This window comes from Aquarana catesbeiana, linkage group LG05 (assembly GCF_042186555.1).
Source record: "Aquarana catesbeiana isolate 2022-GZ linkage group LG05, ASM4218655v1, whole genome shotgun sequence".
In the NCBI taxonomy this organism is placed as follows: domain Eukaryota; kingdom Metazoa; phylum Chordata; class Amphibia; order Anura; family Ranidae; genus Aquarana; species Aquarana catesbeiana.
The window spans coordinates 438065575-438078714 of record NC_133328.1 but is presented as its reverse complement, the minus strand read 5'-3'; the positions used below and the strand labels follow the sequence as shown (position 1 = coordinate 438078714).

The 13140-nt window shown below is 44.7% G+C and overlaps 1 protein-coding gene across 3 annotated transcripts in view; it reads right to left on the bottom strand.

Moving 5' to 3' along the window:
- RTTN (rotatin) overlaps positions 1-13140 on the bottom strand; it is a 372765-nt gene that overhangs the window by 311592 nt on the left and 48033 nt on the right. The gene's annotated exons all lie outside the window — the stretch shown is intronic.

The following is a 13140-nucleotide window of genomic DNA, read 5'->3' as shown; positions in this document are numbered from 1 at the left end:
TAACACTGAAGAAATGGCTGCACTCTTTTTTTTTTTTCTTATATGCGCAAAAATAACAGAAATTTGGAAAAAAAACAATATTTTCTTCTGTTTTAAAAGAAATCCAATAAAATCGAATTTTGTCATAAATGTAAGCCAAAATGTATTCTGCTACATGTTTTTGATTAAAAAAAAATCCTGTTAAGTGTATAATAATTGGTTTGTGTGATCATGGACATATGTAGGCAAATGATCATGTACAGATGTGCGCAGGTGATCACATACATATGTGTGCAGATTACCATTGGGACATGTGATTTTAGTGGGACATATGTGGGGGACAGCTTTTTTTATTATTTGAGGACATGTGTTTTGGGGACATGTGTTTTGGAGACATGTGTGTTGACACTAGGTTGGTGATCAGTGAGTAAAAAGTTGTAAAAAACAGCTCATACTCACTGATCATCAGCCGGCTGCAGCGATCACCTCTCCTCTCCTCAGCGACAACTTCCGTGTGAGGAGAGGAGAGCTGATCGCCTAGCAACCGGCTGTGTTTACCTCACACGACGGCTGTGATTGGACACGGCCGTCATGTGATCAGGAGGGCCAATCACAGAGCCCTCCTGCCGATCCGAGATGCGCCGTGTCCGGGTGACACGAGCGCATCGATATCGCGCCGCTGCGCTGGCACGCACGTGATCCCGCTCCTTCTGAGGGACGTTCCTGAACATCCACTCAGAAGGAGAGAGCGCCCACCCGGCCATTTATGTACATTGGCCGGGTGGGAAGTAGCTAATGAACGAACATCCCAAGTGTTACAGACAGTTCAAATGGTAGACGCATTTCACACACTGTCTGTAACACTTGGGATGTTCGTTCATTAAATACGAATTTCGATGGATCTTGGAGTGCATTTCTTCAGTGTTGATCGTATGCGGAGGCGAGCCGAGGCGGGAACCCGTGAGATCATTAGGCTTCCTGTCTCACCTGGAGCAGCGAGTTCTTTTGTTTTGATCTTCTCTTTTATTCTCAGTTGTGACTTGACGCTACTCTTTTATCAAGACATCGCTTGTATATCAAGTCAAAATTTATTTTAAAATTTTGCTTGTCTTACAAAACGCTCTCAAACCAAGTTACTCTCTAAGGGGTAGGGGGTGGGAGGGGGTGGGGTGGTGAGGGTGTTGGTTCACATTTTTTTTGAAAAGATGAACTAACCCTTTAAAAGTAAAACATGTCCATACTTTAACCACTTAAGGACCGCCTAACGCCGATTTACGTCGGCAAGGCGGCACGGGCAGGCAAAATCACGTACATGTACGTGATTTGCCTCTCGCGGGTGGGGGGTCCGATCGGACCCCCCCCCGGTGCCCGAAGCGGTCCCGTTCTGTTCCCCGGCGATCCGAGATGAGGGGGAGGCCATCCGTTCGTGGCCCCCCCCTCGCGATCGCCGCCGGCCAATGGGAACACTCCTTTGCTGCTGTATGCTAAACAGCAGCAAAGGAAATGATGTCATCTCCCCTCGGCTCGGTAGTTTCCGTTCCAGCGCCGAGGGGAGAAGACATCAATGTGAGTGCACAACACACTACACACACAGTAGAACATGCCAGGCATACAAAACACCCCGATCCCCCCCCCGATCGCCCCCCGATCCCCCCCCAATCACCCCCCCCCCCTGTCACAAACTGACACCAGCAGGTTTTTTTTTTTTTTTTTTCTGATTACTGCATAGTGTCAGTTTGTGACAGTTCCAGTGTTGGGACAGTGAGTATTACCCCCCTTTAGGTCTAGGGTACCCCCCTAACCCCCCCTAATAAAGTTTTAACCCCTTGATCACCCCCCGTCACCAGTGTTGCTAAGCGATCATTTTTCTGATCGCTGTATTAGTGTCGCTGGTGACGCTAGTTAGTGAGGTAAATATTTAGGTTCGCCGTCAGCGTTTTATAGTGACAGGGACCCCCATATACTACCTAATAAATGTTTTAACCCCTTGATTGCCCCCTAGTTAACCCTTTCACCACTGATCACCGTATAACCGTTACGGGTGATGCAGGTTAGTTCGTTTATTTTTTATAGTGTCAGGGCACCCGCCGTTTATTACCGAATAAAGGTTTAGCCCCCTGATCGCCCGGCGGGGATATGCGTCGCCCCAGGCAGCGTCAGATTAGCGCCAGTACCGCTAACACCCACGCACGCAGCATGCGCCTCCCTTAGTGGTATAGTATCTGATCGGATCAATATCTGATCTGATCAGATCTATACTAGCGTCCCCAGCAGTTTAGGGTTCCCAAAAACACAGTGTTAGCGGGATCAGCCCAGATACCTGCTAGCACCTGCGTTTTGCCCCTCCGCCCAGCCCACCCAAGTGCAGTATCGATCGATCACTGTCACTTACAAAACACTAAACGCATAACTGCAGCGTTCGCAGAGTCAGGCCTGATCCCTGCGATCGCTAACAGTTTTTTTGGTAGCATTTTGGTGAACTGGCAAGCAAGCACCAGGCAGCGTCAGGTTAGCGCCAGTACCGCTAACACCCACGCACGCACCGTACACCTCCCTTAGTGGTATAGTATCTGATCGGATCAATATCTGATCTGATCAGATCTATACTAGCGTCCCCAGCAGTTTAGGGTTCCCAAAAACGCAGTGTTAGCGGGATCAGCCCAGATACCTGCTAGCACCTGCGTTGTGCCCCTCCACCCGGCCCAGCCCAGCCCACCCAAGTGCAGTATCGATCGATCACTGACACTTACAAGGCACTAAACGCATAACTGCAGCGTTCGCAGAGTCAGGCCTGATCCCTGCGATCGCTAACAGTTTTTTTGGTAGCATTTTGGTGAACTAGCAAGCACCGGCCCCAGGCAGCGTCAGGTTAGCGCCAGTACCACTAACACCCACGCACGCAGCATACGCCTCCTTTAGTGGTATAGTATCTGAACGGATCAATATCTGATCCGATCAGATCAGATCTATACTAGCGTCCCCAGCAGTTTAGGGTTCCCAAAAACGCAGTGTTAGCGGGATCAACCCAGATACCTGCTAGCACCTGCGTTTTGCCCCTCCGCCCGGCCCAGTCCAGCCCACCCAAGTGCAGTATTGATCGATCACTGACACTTACAAAACACTAAACGCATAACTGCAGCGTTCGCAGAGTCAGGCCTGATCCCTGCGATCGCTAACAGTTTTTTTGGAAGCTTTTTATTGAACTGGCAAGCACCAGCGGCCTAGTACACCCCGGTCGTAGTCAAACCAGCACTGCAGTAACACTTGGTGACGTGGCGAGTCCCATAAGTGCAGTTCAAGCTGGTGAGGTGACAAGCACAAGTAGTGTCCCGCTGCCACCAAAAAGACAAACACAGGCCCGTCGTGCCCATAGTGCCCTTCCTGCTGCATTCGCCAATCCTAATTGGGAACCCACCACTTCTGCAGCGCCCGTACTTCCCCCATTCACATCCCCCAACGAAATGCAGTCGGCTGCATGAGAGGCATTTTTATGTGCTCCCGAGTACCCCTACCCAACGAACCCCCCCAAAAAAGATGTTGTGTCTGCAGCAAACGCGGATATAGGCGTGACACCCGCTATTATTGTCCCTCCTGTCCTGACAATCCTGGTCTTTGCATTGGTGAATGTTTTGAACGCTACCATACACTAGTTGAGTATTAGCGTAGGGTACAGCATTGCACAGACTAGGCACACTTTCACAGGGTCTCCCAAGATGCCATCGCATTTTGAGAGACCCGAACCTGGAACCGGTTACAGTTATAAAAGTTAGTTACAAAAAAAGTGTAAAAAAAAAAAATATATATATAAAATAAAAAAAAATAGTTGTCGTTTTATTGTTCTCTCTCTCTATTCTCTCTCTCTATTGTTCTGCTCTTTTTTTACTGTATTCTATTCTGCAGTGTTTTATTGTTATTGTTATTGTTATTATGTTTTATCATGTTTGTTTTTCAGGTATGTAATTATTTATACTTTATTGTTTACTGTGCTTTATTGTTAACCATTTTTTTGTCTTCAGGTACGCCATTCACAACTTTGAGTGGTTATACCAGAATGATGCCTGCAGGTTTAGGTATCATCTTGGTATCATTCTTTTCAGCCAGCGGTCGGCTTTCATGTAAAAGCAATCCTAGCGGCTAATTAGCCTCTAGACTGCCTTTACAAGCCGTGGGAGGGAATGCCCCCCCCCCCCCCCCACCGTCTTCCGTGTTTTTCTCTGGCTCTCCTGTCTCAACAGGGAACCTGAGAATGCAGCCGGTGATTCAGCCAGCTGACCATAGAGCTGATCAGAGACAAGAGTGGCTCCAAACATCTCTATGGCCTAAGAAACCGGAAGCTACGAGCATTTTATGACTTAGATTTCGCCGGATGTAAATAGCGCCATTGGGAAATTGGGGAAGCATTTTATCACACCGATCTTGGTGTCATCAGATGCTTTGAGGGCAGAGGAGAGATCTAGGGTCTAATAGACCCCAATTTTTTCAAAAAAGAGTACCTGTCACTACCTATTGCTATCATAGGGGATATTTACATTCCCCGAGATAACAATAAAAATGATTTAAAAAAAAAAAAAATGAAAGGAACAGTTTAAAAATAAGATAAAAAAGCAAAAAAATAATAAAGAAAAAAAAAAAAAAAAAAAAAAGCACCCCTGTCGCCCCCTGCTCTTGCGCTAAGGCGAACGCAAGCGGCGGTCTGTCGTCAAACGTAAACAGCAATTGCACCATGCATGTGAGGTATCGCCGCGAAGGTCAGATCGAGGGCAGTAATTTTTGCAGTAGACCTCCTCTGTAGATCTAAAGTGGTAACCTGTAAAGGCTTTTAAAGGCTTTTAAAAATGTATTTATTTTGTTGCCACTGCACGTTTGTGCGCAATTGTAAAGCATGTCATGTTTGGTATCCATGTACTCGGTCTAAGATCATCTTTTTTATTTCATCAAACATTTGGGCAATATAGTGTGTTTTAGTGCATTAAAATTTAAAAAAGTGTGTTTTTTCCCCAAAAAATGCGTTTGAAAAATCGCTGCGCAAATACTGTGTGAAAAAAAAAAATGAAACACCCACCATTTTAATCTGTAGGGCATTTGCTTTAAAAAAATATATAATGTTTGGGGGTTCAAAGTAATTTTCTTGCAAAAAAAAAAAAACTTTTTCATGTAAAAAATAAGTGTCAGAAAGGGCTTTGTCTTCAAGTGGTTAGAAGAGTGGGTGATGTGTGACATAAGCTTCTAAATGTTGTGCATAAAATGCCAGGACAGTTCAAAACCCCCCCAAATGACCCCATTTTGGAAAGTAGACACCCCAAGCTATTTGCTGAGAGGCATGTCGAGTCCATGGAATATTTTATATTGCGACACAAGTTGCGGGAAAGAGACAAATTTTTTTTTTTTTTTTTTTTTTTTTGCACAAAGTTGTCACTAAATGATATATTGCTCAAACATGCCATGGGAATATGTGAAATTACACCCCAAAATACATTCTGCTGCTTCTCCTGAGTACGGGGATACCATATGTGTGAGACTTTTTGGGAGCCTAGCCGTGTACGGGACCCCGAAAACCAAGCACCGCCTTCAGGCTTTCTAAGGGGCGTGAATTTTTGATTTCACTCTTCACTGCCTATCACAGTTTCGGAGGCCATGGAATGCCCAGGTGGCACAAAACCCCCCCAAATGACCCCATTTTGGAAAGTAGACACCCCAAGCTATTTGCTGAGAGGTATAGTGAGTATTTTGCAGACCTCACTTTTTGTCACAAAGTTTTGAAATTTGAAAAAAGAAAAAAAAAAAAAGTTTTTTCTTGTCTTTCTTCATTTTCAAAAACAAATGAGAGCTGCAAAATACTCACCATGCCTCTCAGCAAATAGCTTGGGGTGTCTACTTTCCAAAATGGGGTCATTTGGGGGGGTTTTGTGCCACCTGGGCATTCCATGGCCTCCGAAACGGTGTTAGGCAGTGAAGAGTAAAATCAAAAATTCACGCCCTTAAAAACGCTGAAGGCGGTGATTGGTTTTCGGGGCCCCGTACGCGGCTAGGCTCCCAAAAAGTCCCACACATGTGGTATCCCCATACTCAGGAGAAGCAGCTAAATGTATTTTGGGGTGCAATTCCACATAGGCCCATGGCCTGTGTGAGCAATATATCATTTAGTGACAACTTTGTGCAAAAAAAAAAAAAAAAAAAAAAAAAGTGTCACTTTCCCGCAACTTGTGTCAAAATATAAAATATTCCATGGACTCAATATGCCTCTCAGCAAATAGCTTGGGGTGTCTACTTTCCAAAATGGGGTCATTTGGGGGGGGGTTGTGCCACCTGGGCATTCCATGGCCTCCGAAACTGTGATAGGCAGTGAAGAGTGAAATCAAAAAGTTACACCCTTAGAAATCCTGAAGGCGGTGATTGGTTTTCGGGGTCCCATACGCGGCTAGGCTCCCAAAAAGTCCCACACATGTGGTATCCCCGTACTCAGGAGAAGTAGCTGAATATATTTTGGGGTGCAATTCCACATAGGCCCATGGCCTGTGTGAGCAATATATCATTTAGTGACAACTTTTTGTAAATATTTTTTTTTTTTTTTTTTTTTGTCATTATTCAATCACTTGGGACAAAAAAAATAAATATTCAATGGGTTCAACATGCCTATCAGCAATTTCCTTGGGGTGTCTACTTTCCAAAATGGGGTCATTTGGGGGGGTTTTGTACTGCCCTGCCATTTTAGCACCTCAAGAAATGACATAGGCAGTCATAAAATAAAAGCTGTGTAAATTCCAGAAAATGTACCCTAGTTTGTAGACGCTATAACTTTTGCGCAAACCAATAAATATACGCTTATTGACATTTTTTTTACCAAAGACATGTGGCCGAATACATTTTGGCCTAAATGTATGACTAAAATTGAGTTTATTGGATTTTTTTTATAACAAAAAGTAGAAAATATCATTTTTTTTCAAAATTTTCGGTCTTTTTCCGTTTATAGCGCAAAAAATAAAAACTGCAGAAGTGATCAAATACCATCAAAAGAAAGCTCTATTTGTGGGAAGAAAAGGACGCAAATTTCGTTTGGGTACAGCATTGCATAACCGCGCAATTAGCAGTTAAAGCGACGCAGTGCCAAATTGGAAAAAGACCTCTGGTCCTTAGGCAGCATAATGGTCCGGGGCTCAAGTGGTTAAATAAAATATATGGGCTGCATACATGGATAGCTGACACTCAGAAGCACCTGCATGCAGTTGCACAAAAACATTTAGATAGTTCTGGAAGCCTTAAAATATGATGGTCTAGTACAGTGGTCTCCAAATTGTGGCCCTTTGCTTTCTTTTTATTTGGCCCTTAGGGCACTGTTCCTCCCACTGATGCAAGACACTATTCCACCCACTGACACCAACAATGGGGTATAATTTCTCTTACTGACATCATCGATGAGGCACTATTCTTCCCAATGACACCATCGATGAGGCACTATTCTTCCCAATGACGCCATCGATGAGGCACCATTCTTCCCAATGACACCATCGATGAGGCACCATTCTCCCCAATGACACCATCGATGAGGCACCATTCTCCCCAATGACACCATCGATGAGGCACCATTCTCCCCAATGACACCATCGATGAGGCACCATTCTCCCCAATGACACCATCGATGAGGCACCATTCTCCCCAATGACACCATCGATGAGGCACCATTCTCCCCAATGACACCATCGATGAGGCACCATTCTCCCCAATGACACCATCGATGGGGCACTAGTCTTCCCAATGACACCATCGATGAGGCACCATTCTTCCTAATGACACCATCGATGAGGCACCATTCTTCCCAATGACACCATCGATGAGGCACCATTCTTCCCAATGACACCATCGATGGGGCACTAGTCTTCCCAATGACACCATCGATGAGGCACTAGTCTTCCCAATGACACCAGTGATGGGGAACTAGTCTTCCCAATGACACCAGTGATGGGGCACTAGTCTTCCCAATGACACCAGTGATGGGGCACTAGTCTTCCCAATGACACCAGTGATGGGGCACTAGTCTTCCCAATGACACCAGTGATGGGGCACTAGTCTTCCCAATGACACCAGTGATGGGGCACTAGTCTTCCCAATGACACCAGTGATGGGGCACTAGTCTTCCCAATGACACCAATGAAGGGGCACTAGTCTTACCACTGACAACAATGAAGGGGCACTAGTCCTTACCAATGAAGGGTCACTATTCTGCCTACTGACACCAACCACTGGGCAATATTCCCCCCCTAATGCCAAAGATGCACCATTGACCCCCCCCCCCCCACTGATATCAGGACAATTTCTACTCCCAATAGCCACAGTCAACCCCCTCCAAAGTCTTAAGGACAGTAACCTGGCCCTTTGTTTAGGAAGTCTGGGGACCCCTGGCCTAGCATTACAAAATACCAACTGCAGTTCCTGAAGTTCGGAGACCCTCCCTTGCACTTCTAATTGGTCAGTAAGACCACACATCACTGTAATGAACCAGTTGTGGAGCACAGGAGCACTCCAGGGATTCCATTTCAGAAAGTGGGTATTTAAAACATCTCCCCAGATTTTTGGTCTCTCAAAGCGGTTTGCAATGTAGGTGAAACTATGTGCAGTCTAGATGCATGCATTCCAGGATATGTTGCCATTTTACTAGGTTTAAAATGACTAAACCTGGTTTACTGGCAATAGAAGAACTTGTAGATAGAAGGTGCAAACAGGACAGGAGGTATAAACTGGATCCACATGCTATATGGTAAGAGCAATTACAGTAATAAATATTTTTTTTAACATATTCCAATTTTATATGCTTATGCTAATTAAGCTTCACACTGAGCGGCTGCGCTTTGGCCACAGCGCAGTGTGCCCGCAGTATTCATGCAGGTTAGCTTCACGTTTTCATTGGCATAAAGCTAAGCTCAATAAAAGGGATATTTTAAAGTACAATGACCTTATAGCAGTGATGGCTAACCTTGGCACCCCATATGTTTTGGAATTACATTTCCCACGATTCTCATACACTCTGCAGTATGGTTGAGCATGATGGGAAATATAGTTCCAAAACATCTTGGGTGCCAAGGTACACCATCACTGCCTTATAGCATCATTAGTGTCCATTGTTATCATGCAAATTCATGACATTATTTTTTTAGGCTCCATGCACACTAGACGCTCAAAAAACGCTAAAAAAACACTGAATAAAAAATGCTATTATGTAGCATTTTTGCAGTTTTTTTTTTTGCAGTTTTGCTACTGCAGGAGCAGTAGCATTTTTGTTAGGGAGCGGGCGTCCCTAAAGGAGAAGTATAGCCAAAGTTTGTTTGGCTATACACTTCTCCTATAGGTCACAGGAGTGCAATTCATTTTTCACTCCTGTGATCCATTTTCAGCAGACAGCGGTCTGAAGTCTGCTCTCTGCTGACATCACAGAGTCAATACAGGTTCCACGTCATCACCACCATGGAATTGGAATCCGCCTTGATCCCTGGACTGACACCCTGCTTAGCCTCTCAGCGAGCTGCTGAAAGCTTGAGCCAACCGCTCCCGCCCCCTCCACAGCCCAGAGCTCCAGTGAGCAAGGAGGGGGCATAGCAGAGAGCTGTAACTGACAGTCTGCAGCTCTCTGCTCAGGGACCTGTGAGAACTGAGCAATCGGCGGTGTTCGCTTGGTTCTCAGTGTAAAGGTGCCGGGGGACAGATGCAGCACCTAGGTAAGTATGAATCTGAAAAAAAAACAAAAACCCATATTTTTCTTATAACAACCAGTAAATAGCTGGTTGTTAAGGAGCAGGCCAACAAGGTGGCTGCAGCGTCCTTGACGACGGATGACTCATCTCCTGAGCTCCCCACTGACAGCTGAATGTAAACTAAACCATTTCCGTCAATAAAAAAAAAAAAAAAAAAAAAAAAAAAAACAAAAAAAAAAAAAAAAAACAGCGTGCCCCCCCAATCCATACCAGGCCTTACAGGTCTGATATAGATTTTAAGGGAAACCCTACGCCAAAATTAATTTTTAAAAAAGACGTTGGGTACCCCCCAAATCCATACCAGACTCTTATCCGAGCATGCAGTCTGGCAGCCCAGGTAGGTGGGGGTGGGGCAGAAAGAGCACCCACACCCCCGAACCATACCAGGCCACATGATCACTCCCCTCCCCCAAAGCACCTTGCCCCCATGCTCTCAGCCTTTTTTCTCTACTGCCATATTGTTACCAAAACTGCAAAAAAAAAAAAAAAAAGCATTTTTTTCTGCTCCTAGAAGCTGAAGCTTGCAAAAACCATCTAGCTTACATAAGTGTGCATGGACACATAGGATAACACTATTTGCTTCTAATGATGCAAACACACGAGCGGACTTTACGGCATACTTGGTCCTGCGGACCGGAGTCCGTCGTACAATTCGATCGTGTGTGGGCTCCAGCGGACTTTTTTTCCCCAGAAGTTTGACGGACCTAGAAATGAAACATGTTTCAAATCTTTTCGATGGACTCGAGTCCGGCCGAAAAGTCCGCTCGTCTGTATGCTAGTCCTACGGACAAAAACCGACACTAGGGCAGCTATTGGCTACTGGCTATGAAGTTCCTTATTTTAGTCCGGTCGTACGTCATCACATACGAATCCGTCGGACTTTGGTTGATCGTGTGTAGATAAGTCCGTTCATTTGGAAAGTCCGTTGTAAAGTCCGTCGAAAAGTCCGCAGGACAAAGTCTGCCGCAAGGTCCACTCGTGTGTACGCGGCATCAGAGCTAGGAGCTTAAAAATAAGCTAGTGTGCATGGAGCCTAATCATTTATATATGTAGTCTGAGGGCTAGTAAAAGGCTGAGAGTTGATAAATACAACAGAGAGTGCAATGGTAACCAGGATTAAGGAATATACATATGCTGGAGTGCCCACAGGCTGCCACAGTGTCAACTTTAAGTAACATTTTAGTGGTGTTTTGCCACAGGGATCAGATGCCTTGACTACCAATCCGGGTCCATAAACATTTAATATGTTTGATGTAAAGAATGTAAGTATGGATTAGTAAGGTGTGAATCATAACACGTCATTTTTTTAAATATATTTTTTATGTTTAGTTAGCAACGCGCTGGTTAGTTTGTATCTATAATTATATTAGGTGCTGAGGAAAGGTTAAATCTAGAGTTAGGATCACACTAATAGGGCACATTCCGACAACAAAATCCTAGGATTTTTTCCGATGGATGTTGGCTCAAACTTGTCTTGCATACACACGGTCACACAAAGTTGTCAGAAAATCCGATCGTTCTAAACACGGTGACGTAAAACACGTACGTCGGGTCTATAAACGGGGCAGTGGCCAATAGCTTTCATCTCTTTATTTATTCTGAGCATGCGTGGCACTTTGTCCGTCAGATTTGTGTACACACGATCGGAATTTCCGACAATTTTGTTGTCGGAAAATTTTATCTCCTGCTCTCCAACTTTGTGTGTCGGAAAATCCGATGGAAAATGTCCGATGGAGCCCACACACGGTCGGAATTTCCGACAACATGCTCCGATCGGACATTTTCCATCGGAAAATCCGACCGTGTGTACGGGGCATTACAGTAGTATTAAACCCTCAGCAGCATAACACACTGCACCCAATAAATCAACCATTCCACAACAAACATCTGTGGAAATTCTTAGCATTGAAAGTTGTAAACTGCAAGTGCTTGACTGATGGCTTCTACTCTCTCAGTGCTGCTTCCCTGAACTTTTGGTCTTCACAGGCAAGTGTTAACAGTGAATAGTGCATGGGAAAGGAGAACAGATGACCAGGTAGGTGCCTTGCCAACCTTGTCTACAGGATGTCTGTTTATAGTGATGTACTAAGAGTTCCTGCATGCAAGGGCAACTTCATAGGATGCTACAAGAGAAAAGAGTCATAGCACCAGCTTAACTGCTCCCCGACCAGCCAACACAGTTATACTGCGGCAGGTTGGCTTCCCTGGGTGAGCCATCGTAGCTGTACCTTGGCCGCTTTAAGACCACTAGAGGGGGGCGCACGCAGGGCACCGCCGGAGCAACGACTGTGGCGATGTGCATGCCCGGCGGTTACCATGTCCGCGCAATCGCTCCACACAGAGACGAACAGAGGTCTGTCAATGTAAATAGACAGATCTCTGTTATGTCAGGGGTGAGGAGACTGATCAGTTGTTCCTAATGCTTAGGAACAACAATCAGTCTCTTCCCCCAGGCAGTCCCATCCCCCATCCCCCAGTTAGAAACACTCCCTAGGTAACACATTTAACCCCTTAATCACCCCCTAGTGTTAACCCAATACTATACATATACTACTAAGACATATCGGCCTAAACTGAGGAAGAAATTTGTTGTTTTTTTTTTTTAATTGGGGATATTTATTATTACAAAAAGTAAAAAAATATTTTTTTTTCAAATTGTTGCTCTTTTTTTGTTTACAGCGCAAAAAAAAAAAAAATCGCAGAGGTGATCAAATACCACCAAAAGACAGCTCTATTTGTGCGGAAAAAAAAGGACGTCAATTTTGTTTGTGTACAACGTCGCACAACCATGCAATTGTCAGGTAAAGCGACACAGTGCCGTATCGCAAAAAATGGCCTGTCATTAAGGGGCCAAATCTTCCGGGGCTTAAGTGTTTAAACCGGAACATAGCAAAGATTTGATAAAGAAGCTGCATACTCAAACTAATATATCAGATGCTGAAAGGTAAATATCACTTTAATGCCAAGATTACGATTAGGATTGAGGGAGGTTAGAGTTAGGCTTGTGTTTGTCCAGTCAAAACCTTTTTTTTTTTCTTTTTTTTTTTTTGAATAGAGATGGAAAGGGTAAGAAGTAAGAATCCCTGTCAAGTTTCCAACACTATTCAGGTCTCTAAGAGATATTTATCCTCACTTCCTGTTCTGCTGACAAAGTTTAGGCCTCTTTCAGATGGGCTCTGACACCTCTAATAGGCGAATGAGTTCCATGTTTATGTGGTTTCAAGGATATCTAAAAAGGTTTTTTTTTTTTTTTTTTTTTTTTTTTTTTATACTTACCTCCTCGGTGCAGTTAGTTTTGCACAGAGTGGCCCTGATCCTCCTCTTCTGGGGTCCCTCAGCAGCGCTCCTGGCTCCTTCTCTTCTCAAGTGCCCTGTTGGAGAGCCGCTCTCCCTCGGGGGCACTTGTGCGGGCGCGCTG